The following is a 27,840-nucleotide window of genomic DNA, read 5'->3' on the forward strand; positions in this document are numbered from 1 at the left end:
TTCACACAAGAAATGTGATGTTTGAGAACTGTGCGTTAATTAGTGATTCTATTTGCGATGATGGTAGTTGATCCAGCCGTCTCTCAACAACCAATGCACCCTCCCTCTTCTTTGCAGGTGTCACATCTCTTTTTTTGCAGCTCTCCTGTAACAGGCAACTTAAACCCTGTTTCCTGCACACAACAGAGGAAGAAGGGAAGAGAACAGACCCCTTTCGGGAGCCAGACTGCAGGGACTCACAGGGGCGAGGGAATGCAGGCAGCAACCTACAAGAGACTCTAGGGCTGGAGGCCGGAGACTGCTGAGAGGCTAAGGAAGGCTACAGGGCAAAAAAAAAGCCAAACAGTTCATCAGACTGGGCAGAAACACCTGGACCCATCTTCAGGGGCAGCAGCCAGGGAACTGCAAGGGGCAGGGCTGGGCACATACAAGCCCTGGGGCACAGCTGGGGCTGGCAGTTCAGGCCTGCAGGCGGTGGGGAAAGGAACAGGGCAGAGCTGACTGCCCGGGAAGCGGAGGTACCCTGAGGCTGGGAGGAATTAAGGTAGCTCCTTGTGAGGGTATTAATTTCTATGGCCCTGAAGGGCTTGTAGTTGAGTTATAACCGGATGGTTAATGACTTTTTGTGTTGAGGTTTTTAATATGTTGTGAGTTCAGCAACAACACTCTGGACACTCCTGGGTTGAACTAACAGTTATTTATTATTACAACTCCCTGGAATCATACCCAGGGTGGATCTTAACAATCCCCCTCAATATATATAGGCCTAACTGATACTTGCTCTGCCTCCAACTTGACCTGTCCAGTCCTGTGGAGGGAGAGGAACCAAGAAAGCCTCTGACTGCCACAAGCAAAGTGAACCCTGCAGGGCTGAACATGAGGGTTTGGCCTTCAACGGACAGTGCAAGGAAAACACAATAAGACACAAGAGTTTTCTTCCATGTATTTAAGTTTAAAACCAAAGGACCTGGATTGGCTGTAGGAGTGGAGGAGGCCATGAGTGAGGCAGGCACTATCCACTGCAGGGTTGAAGCTCAAAGATTCAGGGCCCCAAAAATCAGCAGACCTAGGCTGAGGTGCTAAAGAAGCTAAAGCCAAAAAGACTGAAGCCTGAACAAGGGTTGAGGCCTGAGGGGCCCAGCCCAGAAAGAGAAAGAGCAGGGACAGTCCCAAAGGGAGAAGACGAGAAATCATCAGTGGGGCATGGGTGTGAATAAGGGGACAACAAGGAGGCCACGAGACCAGCCCTAAAGCACCCCCCCCAAAGGACTATCCCACTCGCAACGGCAGCCTCCCTCCAAATACACATCAGCTACAAGCAAATCGTAGCAGGCAAGAAGGAGGCAGAGTAGGCTGGGGTAGTACAGACAAGAATGGGCGGGGGACGAAAGCCTGCATTCATCACATCTTCCCCAGACTATACAAACAGACTTTTTAAATGTTCTGCTCAATAGACTTTTTTGGCTCGCCCTCATGCTCTTTTATCAAACTAGAAGTCTGATTTCTTTTATTATTTTATGCCATTTCCAACTCAAGGCTGAAAGGATGAAGAGATTCCCAAGTACTGTAGCAAACAGTCCAGGGAAGAAAGTGTACTCGCTCTTCTTTTGAGAACAATGGAGGAGAGAAGAGGGAAAAAAATGAGAGAGAAACGCCATGTTGCTCATCTGCCTTCAAGGAGAGATTTGCAATAAGCCTTTCAGTGAAAAAGCTACTTGCTATCTGCTTTAACTTCTGTTACAATAATATGCTTTCTTTACAATTCTCTTTTTGATTAACTCTGAGGATACTGGCTTTAAATTGCCAAAGCATATTTCCACAAACACATCGACACCTGACTGCAAGACCACAACAGCACCATCTTGCTGCTAACTAGAAAAAGCCAATTATTAAGAAGCTTGTTCTGTGTCTGTAATGGAAAGTTCAGGAAAAGACTACATTTCCTCCACTGTCTAGCAGGAGTAAGGGTCGCCAAAAGAATTCAGTCATTTGGACCCTCAGTATCCATAAAAATGGACAAAACCTTTAACTCTGAATATAAACATCTTGCTCTCAGTGAAGTCTATAGCAAAAAGCTGGTGGCTTCAGCTTCAGCAAATCAGGCCCTAAAATTCTGCCCAATTAGTTCAGAATGTAAATTTGCAAGCTGCAAAGTATATGAAATGCCTTGCAGTATCTTAATGTGAAACTAATTAGCCACATTTGAGGAAGTGTATTCCACCAGCTGTAATTCCAGGAGGCTAAATGCTTTCTTTCATATTGCACCCAGAAGATGGGGCATGATACTCCATGTTGTATTTTCTATAACATATTAAGTAATCAGTAACTATGTAATATGTTTGGCAAGATGTTTTACTGTAGTTGTAAATGTGCTGTCTCTCATTTTTCCCCCCTTTTATATAACAGCTTCTCCAGCTTCCTAATTATACACATCCTTTATTCTTTTTAGCAGCAGCATAGAGCTTAAATACTAGCTGCTGCATAATGAGAAAAGAAATATGGGTTATACATTTAAAGAAAAAGAACAGCTGTTGCCACCAGAAGCTGAATTCCCAGCAACAGAAAACTAGCAAAACATCTCAACTGAGATGATCAAAGTTTGTTAATCCAATCTATTCTGGCCATGTGAGTTTCTCTCTGATGAGAGAGAACAGTTTGCCATTAGAACAACATTGTAGTGTTTGTTTCCTACAACCCGAAACCTTTTTTTACTTCCAGGGCAGGTAAAGAACACAGTGGTTAGAAGTAGAAACGTAACAGGGTAGCTCTGCTCTCCACGAGGCAGCAGCAGCTGCTGGGAGCAGTGTGACTCGCTATGGCAGTGGCTGTTTTCATGCCCCCACCCACTGAAATGGTGCCTGGAACGACTGCCCTAGTCTTCTACTGACTCATTTACGCTACTGGTTAGAAGGAAGAGCAAACCTGCTTTTCATCAATAAGTTAAGAACCAATCCACCCAGTCCTTTCAACAAAATTCAGAGACCACCTGAGTACTCAGGGTTGTAGGCTGTAAATGTGTTGGTCTAAGGACGTAGGCAGACAAGGTTCTTTGGGTAAATCTGATGGTCTAATACAAGTTATCAGATTTACCCAAAGAACCTTGTCTGCCTGAGTCCTGTAGGCTTCATTCTGTCACCTGTGCTCACCTGAACCGGTACACATGAATCAAGTATCCCTACTGAAACTGACTGCGCTGCTCCTGGACACTATTTGTTACAAACTGACTCAAGGTACTTGGTCACCGTTCTGTTGTAGGCGAGTCCAGTAGGGATGTGCAAAATGGGGCCTATTCAATTCGGATTCAGCCCAAATCAGGGACAGTGGTTCTGCTGAGCACGCTGGGGAGCCCCCCATGCTTCTGTGGGACCCTCCGTGCACCACAGAGTTCAGAGCCCCTGCTACCTAGAGGTATGTAGAAAAAACATTTAAAGCTGTCTCTATGTCCGAATCTTTCCAAATCAATTCGGAGGGTTCCAATTCAATTCAGAGAGATTAAAGGGTCCTCTGGTTCAATTTGGATTTGGAAATTCAGCCACCGAATTGGGCCGAATCTCCACCAAATCGAATCAGGGACTGAAGCTTCACATAGCCCTAGAATCCAGTCACTGGACCAAATATTAAAGGTGTGTGAAGGGGTATAATTACCTTAGGCATAATCCAGGGCTCAGACTTTTTGTCTAAATTCCTTCCTTTAGATGAAATGTGACACATAATATGGCTCTGAAGTAGCAATTTAGAAAGATAGGGAGATTAGATGAACTTAATGTAAGTGTATACAAAACTCAATTTGATTTTGTGTAAACTGTATTGTAATTGCAATCCTATACTCTATATGGTGTCTGTGCATTCAGCTGAAATGCATATAGCTATTGAAGAAAAATGTAACACAGACAAAGGAACTTTTTGTGCATATGTGAATAAAATAAAAGATTCTGGACTATATAATGTGATTCTGCATTTCTACACAGAGCGAGTCATTTCGCACCAGGCACTGACACATCACAGCATTACTATGTATTCTAGTCTAACTTGTCTGCTAAAGCTATTCTTTAGTACATGCACTGCACAACAAAAAGTACTTTGTATTGCAAAACCTTTAAAACTTCCCTGACAAGTCTCCACTGTGTTCTCCTAAAGATTACACACTGGTGCTTACACATGAATTTATAAATTAACAAAGTAAAAGTCATCGTTTATAGTCATGTCTCAAAAAGAAAGTGTCTAGATAAAATTTCAAATCTAGCAAATCTGGCATATCTTCAACAGGAAACATATTCAAGCACGTGCAAACTTTTCCTTCATAAAGTTGTACTCACAGCTACCCAGGACTCCATGGACACAAGAAGAGATCACGGCCTGGTCCTAAAGAGGAGGTATTTGCTATCAATTGTACAGTGGAATTAGCATTAGATTTGCTATGAAATCACGATTCCTTTGAAGTCAATGGGATACCTCTCATGGACATCAACAGGAATTCTTATAATGGGCAGAGTAGCCGGATGTTCTAGACAAGGGCAGTGACACACAGTTCATTACTGGCTCCCCATAGTCATAACTACTCTTTCACTTCCTAAGCATAATTTGCAAATTGAAGGTATTGTTTCTGGCAACCCTTTAAAATCTTCTTGCCTATGAAACTGAACATAACCTACAGGGGCCTATCAAAAGCACCCATTTGCTCCTCAAATGGGTTATACATGTCTAACACCCGTTTAGAATTGTAGCCATTCTGAGGAAGAAACTGGACTTTTCATACAGACACACAGGCCACATCCACACAGGCACGGACGTTTGTTTCCCTGGGGACAAGAAGTAGCAGCACACCTTCTGCCACCGCTACTTGTTCCCAGGGAATGCTCGTGCCACATGCCCTCTGGTGCAAAGCAGGTTACCCCAGGTGGGGTACAAGAGGCTGGGGCCAGCACAGCTGCTGGTCCCAGCAGCTTTACCTGGGGTCCTGGGGGAGCTGCAGCTGCAACAATCCTACGAGCCTGGGCAGCAGCCAAACCATAGCTCTGGCAGGCCAAGCTCTAGTTTTGGGAGGTGCGTGCTGCTGCCACATGTGCCACCGTGCTTTTTTAAGGTTGATTTTTTTTACCCTGGAATCTCCTGGGGTCAAACCACCCCCCATGCTATAATGTAGCAGCACAGGGAACGCCTGTACGTGCAGAGTGGGGTGCTGCAGGCAGGTCTGTGGTGCCAGATACTGCAGGTCTGTGCTTGTCTGGACGTGGTCATAAAATCCTATAGAAAATTTAGGTTGGAAGGGACCTCAGGCAGTCATCTATACAAACCCCCTGCTCAAAGCAGGACCAGCCCCAACTAGATCTTCCCAGCCAGGGTTCTGTTGAGCCAGGCCTTAAAAACCTCCAGGGATGCAGATTCCACCGCCTCTCTGGGTAACCTGCTCCAGTGCTTCACCACACTCCTAGTGAGAGAGGTTTTCCTAATATCCAATCTAAACCTCCCTTGTTGCAACTTGAGCCCGCTGCTCCCTGTTCTGTCATCTGCCACCACTGAGAACAGCCCAGCTCCATCCTCTTTTGAACCCCCCTTCACATAGTTAAAGACTGCTATCAAACCCCCCTCAGTCTTCTCTTCTGCAAACTAAATAACCCCAGTTCCCTCAGTCTTTCCTCATAAGTCATGTCCCCCATCCCCCTCACTATTTTTGTTGCCCTCTGTTAGGATTTGGACAAGTTGGAGAGAGTCTTTCTGTAGTGGGAGGCCCAAAACTCCAGATGTGGCTCCACCAATGCAGAATAGAAGAGAATAATCATTTCCCTTGATCTGCTGGCAACACTCCTTACTAATGCAACCCAGTATGCGGCTAGTCTTCTTGGCAACACAGGCACTGTTGGCTCACATGCAGCTCATTGTCCAGTGTAAGCCTCAGATCCTTTTCTGCAGAGCTGCTGCGTAGCCACTTGATCACAAGCCTGTATCAGTACATGGGATTTTCCTGTCCTAAGTGCAGGACTTTGCACTTGTTCTTGTTGAACCTCATGACATTTCTTTTGGCCCAATTCTCCAATTTTGTCTAGCTCACTCTGAATCCTAGCCCTGCCCTCCAGCATATCTACTATTCCCCCCAGCTTGGTGTCATCCTCAAAGGTTGTTTAAAGTAATACTAGTCTGCTGGTGCAAAGTTAGTGTAGCAAGCTAGTGGTAAATGCCCCCAGTAAAGGAAACCCTTGGTATAGTCACCATAGTAGTTCCTATACCCTTTTCTTCCCAGTTACTGGTTACAGCAAAGTGATAGTGCATGCCCACAGCACCTATACACACACAGCAGATCACCTGCTCCCAGAATCAGAACAGGCTCAGTATCCAGGTTTCAAGAAGGTTGTTTAAACGCATATTCTCCCCTAACACTCCTCAGCTGCAGTCCATGTTCCTCCCTTCAGAAGTTTTGATGCTATCAGTATGAACAATGCCCAGGATACATCTTTTTGTTTTATTTTTTCTCTCTCAACTAAAAGCTTTACTTCCAATTAGAAAAGAAAACATCTGCTCCTTTTTTTTTACTCTAAGTTAAAGTGAATGAATGGGTTCTGATTTCTAATAACGGATATACATACATACATACATACATACACACACACACACACACACACACACGCTTAGCTTACCACCTAGTACAGTAAAATCTTGTCAGCCATACCAGAGAGGGCTTATGAATGTTAGTGTTTTAATTAACAATAGGCTGAATTAACTAGGTTGTTAACAAACAAGTATCTTGAATCCATAACCAGCCTTTTGTTTCTCTGAAGTACAACCCCTGCCCACACCCCAACTTTTATTCTCTTTCCCAGTGCTAAAGACTTTTCACCCAGTTCTGTGGACTTAAGAGTATCAGATACTTCAAGTTAATGGTTAATTCTGGGGTTCTTGTGAACTCTGAGCTTTTCTGAGGTTCAGCAGAAATATGAACAGAAAGCAGCAGCACGTCTAGGTGGAGCTGAGGAAATGGGAAGGAGGGAGTGAGAAAGCAAGCAAACACATGGGCAGGTCAAGGATGGATGCCTATTGTGAAGGAAAAAGAGTTGGGAGGTAATATGGTCCTAGACTTTTCCTATTTCTGATTCAAATGTGTTGCTTAAGGGTAGAACAATTGTCCAGTACTTCCTCATCTGAAAGAGTTAGATTTATAAAAAGAGATTATTATGTGTGGAGCAAGTTAAACTAAGCTTTATTACATTAATTATTTTCTTTAACTGACTACTTGAACAAGGACTGATACAAAAATTCACTTGGCAAAAAATGCTATTGCACTTCTAATTCACTATTTGGCTTCCAATTGTTTTAGATTAAATACTGAAACTGCACTTTGTTTTCATAAACCGAGCGCACCTTTCTTCTGACACCCTCTTTACAGAACAGTATCTTTTAAAGAACAGTGAAGGGGGTTTGGCAATTAAACAGAACTCCTCAATATTCAAGGTAAATACTTCACTTCACACGCATATAGCTCTTTTCCCTGCCCCAGTAAATACAAGGACTCTTCATACTATCCCTGTAACCTCTCCAACTGCTGCTTGATCTCAGATCTCACTGCATTAGAGAAGCAGTCAATTTAAAGCTTGCCTCATGAACATGAATAAGGAATCATTGGAGTGATCCCTAACGAGTTTCATTTTCCCCTAAGAACATCTGGAGAGTGTGGCCTGCTTTTCTCCTTCTGTGCAAGGAGTATCTAAGAAGCACTTGTCTTCATTACACACGTTGGCTGGAAGGTGGCCAAGCTGTTTCTCTAGATTTGAGTTGGGTACCATGCATGGTGTTTTAACATGCACTCATTTGTTGGAAGGGAAGGGATTTAGCTACCTCTTGGAGTGTTTACTGGGCAGCACTGGCTGTACTGGTCAGCAGATTCTTCCGATTAAGGAGATTCATGAAGGTGCACAGTAGGTCACTGTGAGTGGGTGTCGGTTACCCAGCCCTCTTCTCTTCAGGACTCACCTGCCACGACAGTCCAACATTGGTCTTCCGAGTTTCTGCTCGCCGAGTCACTGGTTGCACAGCTGTCTCCGTGCTGTCTTCCGCTTCCTCTCCACTGCCCAGAGGGCGAATGTAAGATCCCCGGCTCCACCTTTTATGCACAGTGGTAGCTGTAATTACCCTTAGCTATGCCCATAAAATACAAATGAATATCGCTGATACACTCTGAGGGGCCCAGCTGCCCCTTTTCCCGTGGCTCCCCCGGCCTAGTCACCAATACTCGCCCTCAGATACTAGTAGTCTATGTTCGGCCCTATATGTGTCCATGGTAGCCTGCGAGCTACTCCACACTTCTTTTCCCTCGTCGTCCAGCCTTTGGTTTCCCTGGACCCGCTGTGGTCCTCCAGTGCACGCCTGTCCCCACGTCACCCGCTGGGTTGGCTTATGCCACTAAGGGCCGTGTTTCACAGCCCCTCACGCTGCTCTTGCCTCCTGTCTCCCACCTGGTGCACCTTTTTGGCTCTCCTGGCGCCCTCAACGGTCCCACCTGGTCTGGCATCTTGAAATGCGCTGGCCTCTCCAGCTCCTGTGCTGTGGCCACTGGAGTCAGGGTCTTCCTTCTCCCCCCTGCCCTTTTGTCCGTGTTCCCGGTCTTGGGGAGCAGCCTCCGGCTCCCGGCTTGTTTCACTGCAGCCAGGAGTGTCTATCCTGCAGCGTGCTCTGCCGCGTCCTCCCCACTGGGAGAAGCAGCTTCCGGCTCCTTTTGCCCCCGCAGGAGCTTCGGGAAGACCTCTCCTGCTGGCGATCCCGCCGGCATCAATCTGCTTCCCTCTTCCTTGCCGGAGGCCCGTTTTATTTCCACCGGCCAGCAATTCCAGCTGACGTCATTGGCCAGCTGCACTGTATAAAGGTGCAGCTAATGAGCCGTGTGGGTCCCTCCTCAGGCTCCGGCTTCGCCACGGGTCCCGCTGCAGGTAAGTATTTCCCTTTTTCTTTTCATTTACTTTCATTTCCCTCAGAGAGTTCCTGACCCTGGGGTTCCCCCCTGGCATTTTGGGGTCCTCCCTTCTGTTCCTCCCTGTGACACTGGGTTTCCTCTGTTCCCATTTCCAAGCAGAGCACCACTGGGCAGTAGCAGAAATCTGGCTGCCTTTGAGAGTGGGTAGGCGTTGTCTCAGGTGCTCTACTCTGTGTCCTCCAAAGGTGCACTTTATTTTGTTTATTTATTTATTTTTTTTATAACCTTTAGCCCACCTGCACATCCCTTTCATCATTTTTTGTCCCCCAAAATCAACTGCTCTTCTTCTCTTGCTATCCCACTAAGCGGTGTCTCTCAATGATGTAGTGGGCATAGGTCCACCTACCCAAAGGTAACAAATAGGCCCCCCCCCAGTCATTCCTGCTCCTTCATGACTGGGTAGGTGTTCATGGGACAGCTCTAAATCAGCTCTTTCCTAGCACAGAGGTCCCAAAGGGTGGCCCCCCAGAGACTCGCCTCCTGTTGAGTTTGTATGCAAGGCCACTAGGTGAGACTATGAAGATTTGGAGTGAGGTGCCAACAGCAGGCCTGTACAAAGCAGCTAGTATTCACTTCTGATTCGGATTCGGCTGATTCAGGGGACAGTGATTCAATTTGGTGATTCGAATCACTGTCCCGAATCGATTCGGCCGAATCCAATTCAGAGATTTGGCTGCCAAATCTCCAAATTACCCAGGTCCAGCCCCCTCCCACTCTCCCAGCCCCAGCAATGGCTGCCCCACCAACCCCAGCTCCTAGCACTTGGGGAAAAAAAAAAAGAAGCCCCAACTCATTGGGTGCTGCCAGGCAGGGGGGCTATTTCCACTGCCCCTCAGTGCATGGGGGGGCTCTTCCACAAGCCCCCCAACCTCTGCCTGCTGCCCAGCCCCCCCATGGCTGCCGTGCCCGCCCCAGCTCCCAGCCCTTTAAGGAAAAAAAAACCTGAACTCACAGGTTCCCGCCCGGCAGTGGGCAATCCCTGCTGCCCCCCACTGCTCCGCATCATGTAGGGGGGGCTCTTCCATGAGCCCCACAAAGCCCCGAGACTGCTGCAGAAGCTAGTCAGTTGGGGAGGGGAGGGGAGGGGGGGTTCATTTTTTTTTCTTAAAGGGCTAGAGCTGGGGTGGGCAGGGCAGCCATGGGGGGGCTGGGACAGCAGTGGAGGGTCAGGGGGTTCATGGCAGAGCCCCCCACGTGGCGTGGGGCAGTGGGGGGCAGCGGGGATTGCCCTCCCCGCCTGCCAGCACCTGGTGAGGGGCTTTTTTTTAAAAATCACCGGGAGCCAGGGCACAGCAGCAGGCAGGGGATGGGGCCTGGCATGGGGCCCCACCATGATCCTCTCCCTCCCCACTTACCAGCACGGAGTCCAGCTTCAGCCCCCTGCTGCAGCAGGCAGGGACTGCCCGAATCATTGAAGCTCTCCAAACCTTTTCTGAAGATTCAGAGAGCTTCGAATTGATTCAGACCTTTTAACTGGTCCCGATTCAATTCGAATTCGGAAATTTACCCACTGAATTGGGCCAAATCTCCTCTGAATCAAATCAGCACCAGAAGCTTTGCACAGCCCTAGCCATCAGTATGCTGATGACACCCAGTTCTACCTCTCCTCTTCTGATCCAAGTCCTGTAGTGTCAGAAATGGACACCACCAACTGAAGTAGATCAACTGTGTCACAATGTGTCATGGCATGGAATCCAGACAAGATAGGTGACTGTGACGGGCAGGTCACGTGATGGGGGAAAGACTAGGATACCTATCATTGGTGGAGTTCAGCCACCCTTTGTCATTCAGATTTGCAGCCTGGGTGTGCCCCTGGATAATCTGCTGCACCTGGATATTTAAATTACAGCCATGACTGGGAGCACCTTTAAATCAACTTCATCTAATGAGAAGGTTGCAACCCTTTGTTTCAGACTCTGATCTGGCCACCATCATCCATGCCTTTGTAACCTCAAATCTAGACCTCAATGAGATCTACATGAGCTACCCTTGAAAACCATCTGAAGGCTACATCTAGCGCAGAATGTGGCAACCTACCTTCTGACAGGAGTGGGTCCCCAAAAGCACATTACTTTAGTCCTCCAGTATCTGCACTGACTCCCAGTAGCTTTTTGGGCACAACTGAAGATGTTAGTTTTTGACCTACAAAGCCCTAAATGGTCTGGTACCTACATTCTAGAAGACCACTTTCTTCCCTATGCCCCTACTGCAATCCCTAAGGTCAGCTGAGAGCAGCCTCCTAAAGTACCATTAACAGACCAAGTCCACTTGGGGAAAACACATGAGAGGTTGTTCCCAGCAATTACTCCTCAGCTCTGGAACCTCCTCCCACAAGTACTGCAAGACTTTTCTGTTTGGGCAGACATTTAGCAACCACTAATAGAGCAAGATGTTGTTTAGTGGGTCTCTGTCTTGTTTTATTTATTCTAATTGTCCTTTTAAATTTCTGTCTTGCTGTAAAACTGCCCCAAGCCGTTTTTTGGGAAGGATGGCATATAAATCACAGAAATAAAGACATTTGGATCCTCTAACTTGGAGGTGGCCAGCGCCCAGCATGCGTGCCACAAGTGGCATGAGCAGCCACTGTGTTTGGCATGTGGCAGAGCAGGGAGGAGGTGGGGCTTAACTTGTGGTACATTTTAACTTAAACTTGTGGTACACCTCCCAGAAATGCTGGCTGCTGCTTCTTTAAGCGTTCAGTATTTCTCCCCTGAAACTCCTTACACTTAGAATAGGCTCCTGCTTCCTTTTAACCCATCATTCTCTCTTGTCCCTCCTCCTTTAAGGGTCTGCTCACTCATCCACTGATGTCAACTGGAAGAGTCTCGGTGACTTCACTGCACAATGGATCAGGCCTCCAATGCCATCTGACCCCTTCATCTGCAAAGGCTTCTCATGTAGATCCCACCAATACTTCCTTCTCCCTGCATCTGTCTGGCTGCTGCTCCCTAATTGTATTTCCATCTCTGTCCCATTCAGACTGAGCAGTTTGGAACAGTGTACCTTGTTTTTTTCTACATTGTAAATCACAGTGTATTTTCACACGGACATATAAAACACCATACCATTACCAGCAATGTATATTTGGCGACAGACCTCAATCCAATTCCAAAAACCTAATACTTGTCTGTGTAGTGGGGAAAAAATGGATACAACAGTAACATGCCTGCCTGCCTTTGAGTCTCTGTTCTCTTCATATTGTCTTCAGTAAGTTAACATTACTTTGCATGAGTGACACCACTACATGTCTGTCCTTGTCACATGATATTTATCAGCTCCTCAGTCTAGCGAGTATTTATACTGTATTGTCCTAGAAAAAGCTGGCATATGTTAGTCACAGTTTTGGTAGACTGCTTCTCTCTGATTGCTATCCCTTAGAAAGAAAGAAGATAATCAATCTAGGACACAGCTCATTAAATTGTATCACATTGATTCCATTAATAACCCTATCAGAGCATCACTCTGAAACCTTTTCGCAGGTAAAAGTCAATTTGACTAGGAGAAGTGGCTTCTAGTCATTACTTCAGATTTTAATAAGTATTTATTTGATTTTAATAAGCACTAAATATACAGCCTCCAATTCAGTAGAGGTGCTTGCCTAATTTTAAGCATATGAACAGTCCACTGACTACATTCACTAGGGCTAAGCCTGTGCTTAAAGTCTGATGCATTCTTTACAGCTTTGCTTTATCCAGCAACATATTTGCAAATTGCAAGGTACTTAACATAATTTTTTTTCATATAGTTAGGTCTGACAGGAACTTTTCAGTCAGCTATAATTAGCAAAAAAATGTTGTGGTTTAATATTCTAAGGTAACGGACTCAATTTGAAAGAGTAAAAATTAAAACAACAACAAAAAAACCCCACTAAGATCATGAACCATGAAATATGAGACACTTTATGATCAGGGCCCATGTGTAGAAAATGAGCAATTAAGATACTTCAAACATTGACATATTTCATTCCTGAACACATTTAATTGTACTGCATTATTCATAAAAACACAGTTGTCCTAAAATGAGTCCATGACCAGTGATTCCAATTTATTGGATAGCTTTCATGGAATATTGAGAAGCCCTTTAAATTCAGATGCGGTCTAATGTAGGCATTCAATGGCTGTGCAAATACAAATAAATAAAGAAGCAGAGCATGTTGGGAGTCACCATGACTACATTGCTCAGTTATCACCTTGACTTTGTCTTATTTCTCAGGCATCATCCAAATGCCCATGCATCAGAAATATCCTGAAATTCCTCCAGACCTTTTTCTGACTTTATTCTGGACTAATTTCAATGGGAGTTTTTGTCTAACTAAGGACAGAGTAAATGCTCAGAAAATCTGATTTCATCTGCTACTTCTGTGCTAGACTAGTTCTGCTTTCCAATGGCCCAATGGAAACCTCTTGATAATGCTGTAACTCAAAGGCAGTTCTATCAAACCCATTTGAAATGGTATTGAATAAAAAAAGGTTTCAAGATTAGATTTTAAGATTAAGATTTTAAGATTTCAAGGTTAGATTTCAAGATAGACTATTCCCAAATTTCCTCATACAATCTCTCTTTCTTCATTTTGATTAATTCAGCTTAGTTGATAGTCTTGTAAGTAGTGTAAATTAACTTGGAAATTGATGAAATCATAGGTCTTGGTTCATCAGGTTTTGAATTAGTTCTAGGCAATATTATTTTAATAATACTGTCTCAATATGCTGTTCAGACACCAGCAGCAATTCTGCATGCATAAAAAGGTGATAAATCAGATTAAAAAAAACTATCCGTCTATGACCTCTGCCTACTGCTTTTCTCAAAGTTGTTTCCATTTAAATCAAGACAGTTCCTGGGGATGTCCATTCCCACAGAAATAACCAATTGATTTTTCCCCATAATCCTGTATTAAAATGCTACTTACTTACCTAAATACTACAGCACTTACTTACTTTTTGCATTTTATTAAATCTCTTAAAAAGGAATGGTTAATTATGCTCTCTCTGCTTTTTCATTATCCACTATTCTGGTTTAGTAAGTAGCAGTGCCAATTCATTTAATTTTCCTTTTTAAAAGAAAAAACAAAACAAAACAGTATCAGCTCCATGACTTCCACTGATACCAATATGCTATACAGATTTCCCCTCGATTTACGTGGTAAATGCGTTCCAGGAGAACGGCTCATAAATCAAATTTGCATAAAGCGAACCTACTTTACAACGTAACGAATAGGGATAGGTTCTCATGGTGGGGACCAGGGAAAGGGCGGGGAGGGAGGGGTGCCACTCCCGGGGCTGCACAAGGCAGAAAACCAGAGGGAACACAGTAGCACTCACCCCAACCCTGGCTGCAGCAGTCCCAACAGCAGCCGACTCCAGCTGCCTGTAGCACTCCCATGCTGGAGTGGCCCGGGGAGTGGCCGACACCAGCAGCCTGCAGCCGCTGGGCTGCACGGTGCCCTGTAGCAGCTGGTGTCGGCTGCTCCTGGGACTGGGGTGAGTGCCGTGCCCTGCACCACCTGGGACTCTGCTTGTCTGCACTCACCCCAGCCCATGCTGGAGCGACCCCGGGAGCAGCTGACACAAGTTGCCTACACCATGGCACGGTCCATCCCAGAGGCTGCAGGCAGCTGGTGTCGGCCACTCCTGGGGCCACTCCAGCACGGGCTGGGGTGAGTGGGGACCAGCAGAGCCCCAGGGGGTTTGGGGCACAGTACAGCCCACCTGCTACAGGCAGCTGCAGTTTTAGACCCCCCACTATAGAAAGGATGCGGATAAATTGGAGAGTCCAGTGGAAGGCAATGAAAATGGTCTGAGGGCTAGAGAACATGACTTGAAGGAGAGGCTGATGGAACTAAATTTATTTAGTCTGGAGGAGAGAAAACTAAGGAGGAGATTTAATAGCAGCCTTCAACTATCTGAAGGGGAGGGGAGGGTTCATAAGAGAATAGAGCTGCTAAACTGTTTTCAGTGGTGGCAGATGACAGAACAAGGATCAATGGTTTCAAGTTGCAGCAAGGGAAGTCTAGGTTAGTTATGGAGGAAAAAAAAACCAAACACTCTCACACTAGGAGAGCAGTAAAACATTGGAATGGGTTACCCAGAGAGGTGGTGGAATCTGTGTCCTTGGAGGTTTTTAAGACTCAGTTAGACAGAGCCTTGGTTGGGATGATCTAGTTGGGAATGGCCCTGCTTTGAGCAGGAGGTTGGACTAGATGATCTCCTGAGGTCCCTCCCAACCCTAATTTTCTATAGAATAATAGAATCATAGAATCAAAGGACTGGAAGGGACCTGTAAGATCATCAAATCCGGTCCCCTGCCATGGGTAGGAGGTTATTGGGCATAAATGAGCTCAACGAGGTGCTTGTCCAGCCTCCTCTTGAACACCTCCAAGTATGGTGACTGCACCACCTATGATTCTATAAAACAATAAAGCAGCAATTTTTTCCACAGGTCAGTCCATTACAAATTAAGAGAGTGTAAAATGGCATAGTAAGCTTTTCTATATGCACAGACAGAGAGTAAAAATCCAAACATCACCTAGTACCACTCTCATTGAAGTCAATGGCAATCACAGCGCTGCCAATTTCAATGCAGTTTGGATGATGACCTCAGCCACAATACTTGTGAACCGAAAAAAAGGAGCCAAGGATACTTGCTCACTGCTGATGCAAGTCAGGTCCATGTGTCACAAGACAAAAAAAAAAAAAAACAACCCAAAACCAAGCAAACCTTGCCGGCTATACTGAAGCTTCTATTCATGCCACCAGATAAAACTCAGCAACAACAGAAAAACGTGATTCAAGTGTCACTGTGCAAGGGAACTATCAGAAATAAGCCTACTGTTCATTACTCTCCCCAATTTGTTGTTACTATTCCGACTGCCATGGAGGTGAGGAAGTTGCTGCTGCTTTCTTTGGAAATAATCTAATCATAATTTATAACTCTAAAATAGTTAGACATTGAAAATGTGTACTAACTTTATAGTTGGTTGCTAATGAGCTTTAATTTGCATGTGTAACAGGGTCTATCCTGGGGCTGGAAGCTCTTGTCAGCTGATGGGGCTCCCAGCCACAGGGGTGCACCCTGCCCAGCAGAAAACCCCCAAGCCCTAGGGATTGTACCAGCTGCAGTCCCCAGGGTCTGGGGGTTTCCCACACCCCCAGCCCATGGGGGTTTCAACAACAACAATCCCTAGGGCTCAGGTGTGTGAAACCCCTGGATCCTGGGGATTGCAGTAGCCATGATCCCTAGGGCGTGGGATGTATAAAACCCCTGGACCCTGGGGAATCACAGCTACCATGGTCCTTAGGGCTTTGGAGTATGGGGAAACCACCAAGACCAGAAGATCACTGCAGGGGTGGCCCTCCCATCCCAGGAGTGTAGGGAAACCCCCAGGGCTGGAGGATCACCTCAATCTTCTGGCTGCAGGGATTTCCCACACTGCTGCAGCAATGATCTTCCAGTCCCGAGGGTGCATGGGGCATCCCCACATCTGGGTGCCCCCCTCAAGGAGCTTGCTTCTTTCCAGTGCAGGAGGACCCCAGTACTGGACTCGCTGCTTCATCAGCAACAAGGCACAATGGGCTTAAGTGGAAAACTGTGCGAATCGCACATTAGATCCCATCGCTTGTTTACCTGCACATGTAGAAGGGGCCTTAGGGTTTATGTCTGCTTACCTGGTATAGCAATTGTTTTGAGAACACTGCCAAAAAACAATGAAGCATTTCTTTCATTACTACTGAACAGTGCTATTTTACGTAATCCTTGTGAACAGTTCAAATTATTTTTTCTAATTGAATTAATCTAAACACATGATCCAATTGGTATGTGCTCTGAATATTAAAAATGCAAAAAGCTGCCACACAGACTTTCTGCACAGTGCTCCTAACTCAACAGTAATGAGAAGCTGAATTGAAAATTATGTCTGAAAATTACAAAAAGTAATTTTATATTTACAAAGAGAGAGGAGAAGAAAAATGCTTGCAAGATGATAGAAATGGAACTTGCTCTTACACAAGTTTACATTTATACTGCACAGGCATGTTCAACATGCTAGTTATTCCAGAAACTGCTAACACAATTATAGCTTTAGGGCATGTCAGCCTGCTTATACAAAAACAATTCATGTGTTATATTTTACATGTTGGCTCTGATAAATGGAACATTTAAATATTTCTCTGTCTTACAATATTCAGTGACATCAATTTAAGGTTTTCCATTTGAGTGAATCAAAAATATGCCATAGAAATGAATTAAGATACAAGATGATGTATTATAGCTTCTGTTAAATAATGTCAAAAACATATTCTACCATCATAAAATTAAAATTATAGTGTCAGACTTGGAGGGCCTGTATTCTTCTTAAAAAGATGAAATAAATATTCACTTATAAATGTATTCCTATTCAAGCTACTACTATTCATATATTAGTACTACACTTCAAATAATCAAGAGAAAGGGATTTGCCTTCTGCTTCAAGTGCTTTAAGCAAACATAGTGCAAATGTTCAGAAGTTAAAATATTCCAGCCAGTCTTACTGTATTTTATCAACAGTACCTAGTGCTCTTAAAAGGGTACCAGCTTACTCCTCTCTCCCCCCTCCCTTGAGATAAAGGCATTATTTTATATATGGTTTGCAGAGTACACTGGGCTCTTGGTTGCAAAGTGTTCTATAAAATACAGGTGAGGCCAAAACAGAGGTCAATTTTTGATCCAACATGCCTTAAACTTAGGTGAGTCTCAATCTGGGATTTTAGCGTGGACACATCTGCGGTATACACAGCACTAGTTTTCTGTATCATTACATACACAATGAAAATATGGCATATTAGCTCATCAAAATAGCATAAGTAAGGCAATTCAAACTCCTGTCTCCTTCTAATTGGGAGCATCTAACACAGGGGTGGGCAAAATGTGACCCAGGGCCCAGATGCAGCCCACCAGGCTATTCCATCCAGCCTGCAGGGCCCCTAAAAATTTTAGAAAATTAATATTTATCTGCCCCTGGCTGTCTATCATGCAGCCCTCAATGGCTTGCCAAAACTCAGTAAGTGGCCCTCTGCCCAAAATAATTGCACGCCCCTGATCTAACATGTTCATTAAGGCGCCTTAGATACTGAGCATTTCGTTTACTACTTCCTTAATAAAGGACTAACTAAATGCGCAGTACCTAAAGTCACCATGCATTAGCACGGGCACATGGTTAACTGGTGACACTTACTGGGCATTAGCCTAATAACAATGTACAGTAGGCTACTATCACAGTTTGCCATGACACTACTGTGCAGCGTTATTAAGCCAATGTGCAGTAAGTGTCTCGTGTAGACGCACCCATTGAGGATCATCTCTACTCTTACTAATCCTACCTGATAGATACCTCCAACCCTTACACAAGAACTGCCATCTTTCAAGGACAGTTATTAAAAACCAAAACCTTTTGCAAAAAGATCATTAAAACACCATTTTGAGCAATTTTCAGTTATTTCTTTTTACAGAAATCATTTTCAAAATTCTTTTATAGCCAGGGTCTTAAGAAGCAAAACTTTCAAGTTTAATGCAAGTCCAGATTTAAAAATCAATGCACACAAAATGTGAAAAAGGTAGGTTCATTTTATTCCCTGCAAAAGGGGAACAGCTACAATTTTTGAAAAAATCATTCACCTGATTTTAGATTATAACTTGAGAGGAGAGGTGGGTAAAAACAACATGAAAGACACAATTACTTTTCTAAAAGAGTAGCTATGTTTGTGTATAGTTTTTTCTCCTTCCATCAATGAACCTTTGTTCATCAAATAGAGTGATCTGTACCAGTCTTCTGGCCGCTTCCCATATGTGTTGATAGACAAAGAGGTACTAACTGCAAAGTCACAATCTGTTATAAAAGCTCAGACACAGCACTGTCAATAACCACAGGATTTCTTGATTTGAACTTGTTCCTTCCTCACTGCAGGAACAGGGTATGACCCCATGAGGAAATGTTTCACTTCTGCAATATCACTAATCAACCTTCCTTTGCTGGCCAGAACCTAGATGTTTGAGAACAGGTAATAACGAAGGAGTATTTTCACAAAAAGTAGAAAGCATCATAATAAAGATTTCAAAAGGTTATGCATATAAACAAGAAAAGAAAGTATATATTAGTCCCAACAGGAAGCATGAAATAAAGCCTCTGTTCCACAGAACAGAAATGCCTCAGCATACGTGATGCTCAACACAGCAAGGATTAATTTTTATCTATACCAGCGGTGGGCTGCCTGTTCCAGCTGTAGGCCAAGGTAGTCCAACTTGGGTCTGAGACAGGCCAGTGCCAGGACCCAGCCACCACTACTGCTTCACCCTGCACCACTTATCTCCACTACCCAGCTGCAGCATGGCAAGGGAAAGCTCCCTGCTCCCCAGTGAGGGGTTGTTTACTAGTTATTTTAACTTATGAAACTTTTTTCCACTTCATTATGATCTATCTTGAGAAAAGGCCGTCAGATTTTTTCCCAATTTCTCCCATTATTTCCACTTTCCTCCAATGAAATGTAAATACATTACATTATGTAATGGACGTACATGTATATAAATATACTTATTCCAGAAATTGCTGTTACAAGATAAAATGAGCACTGTAACCGGTTACAGCAGGAGTGGGCAACATCTGGCCCATGGGCTGGATCTGGCCTGCCAACTGATTGGATCTGGCCCACAGGCAGGTGCCCACCAAGTGAATGGATCCACCCAGTGAACAGGTGGAGACTGGCAGCCAAATGGTGCCGCGTGGCCAGGGTTGTTTCTGGCATGCCAGGTGCACTCCCTCTCTGGGCCAGGGCTGCCACTAGTGCAGAAGCAGAAGCATGAACCTGCCCACAGCTGTAGCACACCCTGCCCACGTCCCCCACACCCGAGTACAGACCCAGCAGCTGCTGGCAGCGTCCACAGCTGTCCAACCATGGCCAGCAGCTGTTTTGAGACTTCAGGAGCTGGGGGAGGCAGGTGGGCAGGGCATGCTACAGCTGCAGGAGGATTCAGGCTTTCATGCTGGTCATTGCCTGTAGCTGTAGCAACACCCTGCCAGCCACATCTGGGAAGCTATGGACACAGCCAGGAGCTGCCAGGTCCAGACATGGAGAGGAAGTAGGGGAGGAGGGCAGGGTGCTATAGGGAGGGGCATGGCATGCTAAAGCCCTGGGTGGGTAGACTCTAGGCAGGGAGGGTGAGGGGGCAGGGGCACATTGCAGCCCCGGAAAGGAGGGATGGGGGAGAAGGACAAGGGGGAAAGGGAGGTGTGGCACTCAACAGGTCACCAAAACTCATTAAAGTGGCCCACCAGCCCAAATAATTGGCCACTCCTGTGTTACAGCATTAGTAAATGAACACATCTGATCAAATACTCAATTAAAAACAAAAAAACCCCACAAATCCAAGGGGACAAATTCTGCTTTTTCCTATTCCATTCCCTTCCAAAGTGAAAAACCTGAAGTATGAATTTCTCTCTTACTAAAACGATATCTGTTGCTTTTACTGAATTTTATTCACCAGCAACTCTAACACAACTATTACAGTTTTCTCCACAAGCCACTCATTTTGAGTCAATGCCCCTGCAATCTTGATGGGTCCAGGACTGATTTAGTTATGACTACAAGAACAGGTGGACATTTTCAGTACAGCAGGTAGTCGTTACTGGAAATAAACTACAAAGGACAACAATCTGTGCAATTGCTATAAATAAGCTTTAAAAGGAGATAAACAAATACTAGAAGTAAAAAAAAAAGTGTAGGATACAAGCGCAGCCTAGCTAAGAGGTCCACTAGCAAAATGCATATACAACTTGGGAATTGCTTTGGCTGAATTTTCTTGAAAACCAAGATCTCTCTCTCAGGTTTTTCCCCCACCTTGCTTAAGTTTTCCAGGGATGACATCCTTGGCAGCGTTCCAGAGGTTTCCAAGCAACTGTAAAGAGTGGATTTAAAAAAATAGTTCTGGGATGTCATTAATTTGATGATAAAACAGAGATCTACCCATCTGATTCTCTAATATCGATCTGAACACACAAAGCTATTTCATTTGAATGACATCCATGCTGGATTACAATGAACCACTTAAAGGGGCTGTGCACCGCCATCAAATCTGAGTGCAATAAGATTAGTGACAGAACAGCAAATATCAAACTACTTTCTATTGATGGTGCACTAAAAAGCATGCTATACTCCCATCAAAACATGCTGCCTCTTCCCTCTCCGACAGAAATAGGACCTCCTTGCAATGCTGTTCTGTGAAATTCCTTTTTTGTTTTTCTTTTTAACTGAAAGGCTGAAAAGTCCGTATGCTACTTGTGTTTTGATCTCCATCTTTCCAACTGTAGGTTGTTTATATCGCAAGAAAGGAAAATGAAACATTGGAGAGAAATTCAGGCAAGCATGACTGCATGTCATATAATAAGAGAGGACATGTGGCATTTGAGGTGCAATGTTGTAACAGAGGTCAAAACTTGGCTGCAGGGCATATGCTGGAGTTCCAGAGAAGCCAACAGAGGCAAAGATATTTTGCTATTTTGTTTAGTTTTACTCAAATGTTTTTGCTAAATTATTGGGTTGCAACTGGATATTCTCTGTATTTTACGTAGGAAAAAGTGGGAAATATTCAGTTATTAAATCTTCATTTTGGCGCTTCTAACAAGATCTGTAGTAAGTAGAAGCCGAGAGACAAAGTCTCACCACATTTACACCCATGCAGCTTTACTGATTTCAGTGGGATTTATTCTGGGTAATCAACTGCAGGATCAAGGCAGATTTCGACCTATGTTCTTTCAAAGTCTTATGATGACTTTCTTTGGATGGGGTTTCTAGACATCAAAATGAAGCTGCTGGTGCTGAAGCGGATGAAAAATTATAGCCTTTGATTAATAATTTACTTAAATGTGGGGGGGGGGGGTTCTCCCCTACCTACTGTAACACAGAAGCCAGGCCAAGAAGCGTTATATCCTCGGCTGGAGACAGAAAGCAGCTGAGTGTCTGTGTCATTCTGTCTGCCTTCGGAGACAGCGAAGACACCATTCAAAGTTCAGTTTTTCTATCAACAGGGAAGTAATGACAAGTCCAGAATTCTGAATTCAAGCCACAGCCTTCCAAACCTCACTCAGGCATCTTATAACTGTACTGGACAGCTGTTGGAGGGATCATTATCCAAAAATCCCAATTCTTAAACTCCCACTTGGCAGCAACAGACATGTGCTAAAATCAGCCTAAAAACATTAACAGCAAAGGTCAAATTCATCCCTGGTGGTATTCTGCTAAGTCAATGGAGTTGCACCAAGACTGCATTTGGTTTAAAAATGTGAAGACCGCTTCCAAGAGTCTAAATAAAACATGCCCTAGGTATAGACAGTGAAACAGCCCAAGGCTGAATCGATTGATTCTTTGCAGGTTAGTCCAAGCAGCGCAGCTTGAACCAATTAGCAAATGGACAGACATTCACTTTTGATGCAGGAAATGCAGCCACATGGCTGCAGTAGCTCAAGCCAGAAGTTGGGAGTGCCACAGCATGCCTGCCAGCCAATGCCAAAGGGGAGGGAAGAGAGACATTCCCCCCTCCCTGCTGGAGTGGAAGGGGCATGGCCAGGCAACAGCCTGGGGCTAGCACACTGGGGTGGGGGCTTTAGTTGGCCCCAGCTCAAGGGAGGTGGGACAACTGCTGCCAGACTGCGGAGAGGGGTGGGGGAAAAAGTAGTAGCATTGAATTCATAAAAGCTTGAACAAGAACAGTCCTCTCTCTGAAGCAAGCATGTATTGAACACAGAACTTTGCAACCTCAAGCACACCACAGAGCAACCAAAAACCGCTGCCTAAGCTAAGATACAGCCCAGTAAAACACAGTGAGAGCACACACAGCTTAGCCCAATTTAACTGGAATGTAATAAAACAAAAAGACAAGTCCTTGCATTCCAGTTTCCCACCTTTTACAACTTCTGTTTTATAATGTAAATGTAGAGTTACCATATTTTCCGTTCCAAAAAAGGGGACACCTGTCATTGGGGGGGGAAGGGAGAAATATGTCTGTTAGGGGGCAGTGATATGCTGGTGGCCTGCCCCTGCCTAATCTGTTGCCCCTCACTGCCAAGCCACAGCTCCCTCCTCCCCCTCTAACTCTGCTGCTGTCCCTCACGCCCAACCCACAAAACCCAGCCCTGCTGGTGTCCCCCCCACTCCCAAACCACAGTATCCTGCCCCCCTGGGCCACGCTGGTGCCCCTCATTCCCAACCTGCAGTCCCCCCCCATCCCTGCTGATGCCCCTCACTCCCAACCTGCAGGTCCCACTCCCTGCAGCCCTGCCGGAGGGACCCCAGCTGCCCCCATCCCAACCGGGCTGGAGCACAGTGGCTCAGAGTGCATCTAGCCCCAGCGCAGGCTGGAGGGAAGAGGAGGAGGCTTGTAGCACCCCCACTCCCTGGGCCAGGGCTGCTGCACTGCATCAGGAGGCCTGGCTTGGCCACGGCCCCCCTCCCCTGGGCAGTGTCTCCTGGCCACTCCACCCCTGTGAGCACAGGCCCCTGTGCTGCTGGCCCAGCCATAGAGCACCCCGCTGCCCTCAAAAGGCCTGCCCCCCAACCCCACTGGAGGATCAGGCAATCCTCCCAGCCCCCTAACCCAGTCTTACTTACCTGCAGTTCCCAAGGCATGTGCAGACACATGTGGTGCTCCCTGGCTACAATCGCCTCTCCCCCTACTCCCACCAGCAGAACAAAGCAAAAAACTAGGCATTTGCTCAGATTTGAAAAACCCACCTGGAGGGAGATTGGAGGACTCAAAAAGAGGACACATCCAGGAAAAATCCAACGTATGGTAACCCCAGCAAATGTAGTTCACTGCATTCTTTTGTCACACTAGCTCAAAATGTCTGCAACCCTTGCCTGTTCCCTTAGCTCTGTCTCCAGCACATACACATAATGACTGTGCCAGGTCTTTGCCGACACCTCCCACCTCTCAGTCTGGTCCTGCAGGGCTTGGCTCTGTGCTCACAGGTGGCAGGTGACTAGCTGGGTGCCCCAGCCTCTTCCCCCTCCCTCGTGGCTGCGGGGAGCTGTGGGGAAACACATCCCACTTCCCCCCCCCCTTATCATCTTCTTACTTTAGTCTCTGCTAGAGGTGAGAGGTGCCAGAGGTGAGAGGGGTTGGAGTCTTCTCCTTAAGAAAGGTCCTATCTTGTCCCTTCCTCCAGTAAGTCTCTGGATAGGAAAGCATATCAGCTAGGTAGGTGGGCCAATAACTGAGAAACATTCAAAGCTGGTAGCCACACACTGCAGTCCTGATGGCTCTTGGATTAACATTTTAACAAGGTGTTAGTCACTTTTGTTGTACAGGCAGTGATTTGGCATGCAGTTGTTAAAGAACCAGCCTGGATTGGCAGGGGAGAAATAAGCCCTCTTCCTTCCACCTTGACTGGCATATGGCTATGCTCCTGGCTCTGCCACTGGAGCACCAAGGGCAGGGGTGCCTGACAGAGGCTGCTGTGCCCCGGCCAGGTACACCCCAGCTGGGGTCCCAGGGCTCCCCAGCCCCCTTCAACTCAGGGCGCCATGCCCAGCTGGCATCTGGCCACACCCTCACCCCAGCTAGAGGGCAGAAGGGTAGAGCCAGCCCTGCTCCCTGGAGCAGACAGCACAGCACAGCCCAGGGCTGCAGAGCATGCTGGGGGACTCTGGTTTAACTTAAGACAGGAAGGGGTCTGGACACAAGTTCTGTAAACTGGTTTGACCCCAATCACTACATTCACCCAGGTTTATCTTAAACTAGTTTGGGCCATTTTGAAAGCAGTTTATGTGCACTGAACTTCTGTTCTGTTACAGGTTTAAATCAGTTTCTGATCACTTAAACCGGTTTATGTACCTTCTGTCTCTAGCCAATGTTATGCCCACTTGCACCCAAATGCAAAAATTTAACAGAAGGAGTAAACAAAAAATATACTGAGTAGAGAGTAGGTTATTCATCGCTAACTATAGAAGTGCAATTCTTAGAACTTCTACCATTGAGGGCACTGGATCTGTGGTCAGGACACGAAGAATATATTCTTGGGACTCTGCACTTAGTGAGAGTCGTGCTCTTTTCCTAACTAGGCTAGTGTCACTTGGAGTATGGCTGTGTGTGGGCTTCATTAACTGTAGGTACTATATAAAAAATGTAATTTCACTAGGGTAGTACGGAAACAGAACTAATTCTCTTCAGAGACTCAATGCCCTGTCCTTTGGAAAAGAAGCATGCAAAGCCAAGTTATTTTTGTGTCTCACATACACAGCTGTTGATACTTAAGATGCACTCAAATTAAATGGTATCAATGAATATGAATAACTTCTATTAATTTTAATGGTAAAAATGTGCATACACTGGTAGAAGAAAAGAACTGTATGGAAGAGAACTTCCTGTACAATCTGACAACTCTCAATGAGCCATTTTCTAATTGGGCCTGTGCAAAGTATTGTAAAAGACTGGGCCTTCATCTCCCAACTTGCTAAATGTCAAATCATGAGACTGCACTCCAGAAGTGGCTTCATTTCTGCAGTGTGGGGGAGAGATCCGTGAATAATGACAACAGCGCAGAGTATGGGATTTTCTGTCATAGTATAAAATGGTTAAAGTGATGTTAGTATAAATAGAAGCATCAGTTTTAAAACACCACAATTATAAATCGAGACAGCATTTATTTCTTTCTTAAACAAAGAGCTTGACGAATCAGACATATTTTGTAGCTTGCTGGGTTTCACATACAGCTATTTGGAATTTCCCAAGAAACCCAATTCATGAAGGGCACAGTAAGAAGAAATACGTACCAACTCTCATATCCTTCAATTTTGTTTTGTTTTTAACTTGCACATATCTCATGCCCTTGACTAGCCACAGATTTCCGATTTATGTCAATAGAAAGAGTGCGTATAGACTGAGGTTGGGGAGGCCAGATTCTGATCTCTGGCTGGATAGCAGGAGGAGGCACAAATGAGAGAAGCTACATCGGATCACTGCAGATCGAGGGGAGAATCTGTCCCTGTTTGTTTAAAATATGGATCCTGGCCAACCTCTGCATCAGCATTTGGCTCCCAGCATTTAGCAAACAAGTAATTTTCAGGACACTACAGTAGTTTTCAAGTAACATTTAGGTGATGACGTAAACAAAGGCAAGGACATTTAAATGTGATACTGTTGCTCTGCTTAACTTGTCTACTTGTTCTTTGGAATTGCTGTATTCTCAGAAGAATGCACTGTAATGTATCACCCAGTCCGTGCTGCAGTGACTCAGACTAGAGCAGACGTTAAGGATGGAGTGTCAGCTTCAGCTTGAACTTTCATTATGCTTACATGACAACCTCCAACAAAGCCAAGAAACTCTAACAGGAGAAACATTCCAGAAGGACAGCTCAAGATCTGATCCCACTACAAAAATGTTTTTTGGCAATGCCATAAACAGTGCAACCGCACTTGACAGCTTCCCCCAGAATACCAGCTGCATCATTGCTAAGATTTGCATTTTCCAGACCTGGTGGTCCCTTACTGCAAATGCAAAGACCTCCATAACTTGAGATCTTACAGACACCGGTTACATTGTATTAATCTTCTGCTAGCTTGCCAGCACGCAAGAGGCTGAAACTGTCAAAAGTCCTTCTGTCTGATGACTTGGCCAGATGTTTGAATTGACCAGCACAGGGACTGAAGCATCAGTACCTTGATCTGAGAGAGCAGGCAGATTTTGATGCCCTTAGAAATGTATTTTTAAAATGGAAATAGGCCTGCAAGAGTTTTACATTCAAGTAAGTAATCATTTGCCTTTCTCTAACACAGATCATGAAGCAGAAATTAAGTAAAGGAGCCTCATAATATCCCAATGAGTCATATATTACCATCATGATTTTATGCATGTTGTAGGTGAAACCCACAAAGATTACGGACTGTGTTCACTGCCACACAGGTTGTAAGTGACATTGCTGAGAACAGCTACTGGCTCACAGCCCTGTGCCCTTTTTAACCTCCTACTCCACCTTGACTGCAGCTCTTTGGGCAAGTTTTAGGCATGCACACTGTTTGTGTTTAAAGTATTACATTGAATACGCTCATCATTTCCTGCTGTGCATATGAATCCTTTAGAGATCAGATGAGCATGTCTCCTCCAGCAACCTACCACCATAGGAATACCCTTCTGCAACTATTTTGTAAAATGGATGCTCTGTAAACTAGCTAAGCATCTATAAGTAACTCTAAACAGCTCAAGACTCCTCCTGGAATATTTCAATGCCTCAGAAATATTTAAATCTATCTCCTCAACACAATTCATTAAGTACTATGCCCATTTTGCAGAAGGGAAAGCAAGGCACAGAATGATTTTACCATGTGCCACATTGCTGGGACTTCAACTCAAGGCACTAGTGAAGCCTCACTTGGATTACTGTGCCTAATTTTGGGCCCCACCATTCAAAAAAAGATGTGAACAGATTAAAGAGAGTCCAGCAGAAAGCAACAAAAATTATTAGAAGCCTATAAAATTTGAGTTAAGAGGAAAGAAGAAGGCTGAGGGGAGATAAAATAAGAGTCTTCAAATAACTGCAGGACAATTATAGAGGGTGGAGATAGACTGCTCTCTCTGGCCATAGGGGCAGGACTAAAAGCAATGGCCTCAAATTGCAGCAGAGAAAGTTTAGGTTGGAAATTAAGAATAGCTTCCTCACAATAAGGTGCTTAAGCACTGGAGCAGGTTACCTAGACTTCGGGAACCTTTGCCCCTGTAAAGTCTCAAGAGAAAGTTATAAAAGAGACTTCACTGAGATGGTTTAGTCATGATGAGTCTCTTCCAGCCCTACTTTTCCATGACCATGTTCTCCAGATCCTAATTCAGCTTCTTGATCATGTGACTCTACTTCCTTCTAGCATTTTGC

General features: G+C 45.1%; 1 protein-coding gene and 1 long non-coding RNA gene across 6 annotated transcripts in view; one reads left to right on the plus strand and one right to left on the minus strand.

Moving 5' to 3' along the window:
• SH3GL3 (SH3 domain containing GRB2 like 3, endophilin A3) overlaps positions 1-27,840 on the minus strand; it is a 99,122-nt gene that overhangs the window by 62,198 nt on the left and 9,084 nt on the right. The gene's annotated exons all lie outside the window — the stretch shown is intronic.
• On the plus strand, positions 6,853-13,302 carry LOC109280653 (uncharacterized). Its single transcript, XR_002087037.2, has 2 exons — positions 6,853-7,053; positions 11,746-13,302. It is a non-coding gene; the product is annotated as an uncharacterized LOC109280653 (long non-coding RNA).

Source organism: Alligator mississippiensis, chromosome 11 (genome assembly GCF_030867095.1).
Source record: "Alligator mississippiensis isolate rAllMis1 chromosome 11, rAllMis1, whole genome shotgun sequence".
Taxonomy (NCBI): Eukaryota; Metazoa; Chordata; order Crocodylia; family Alligatoridae; genus Alligator; species Alligator mississippiensis.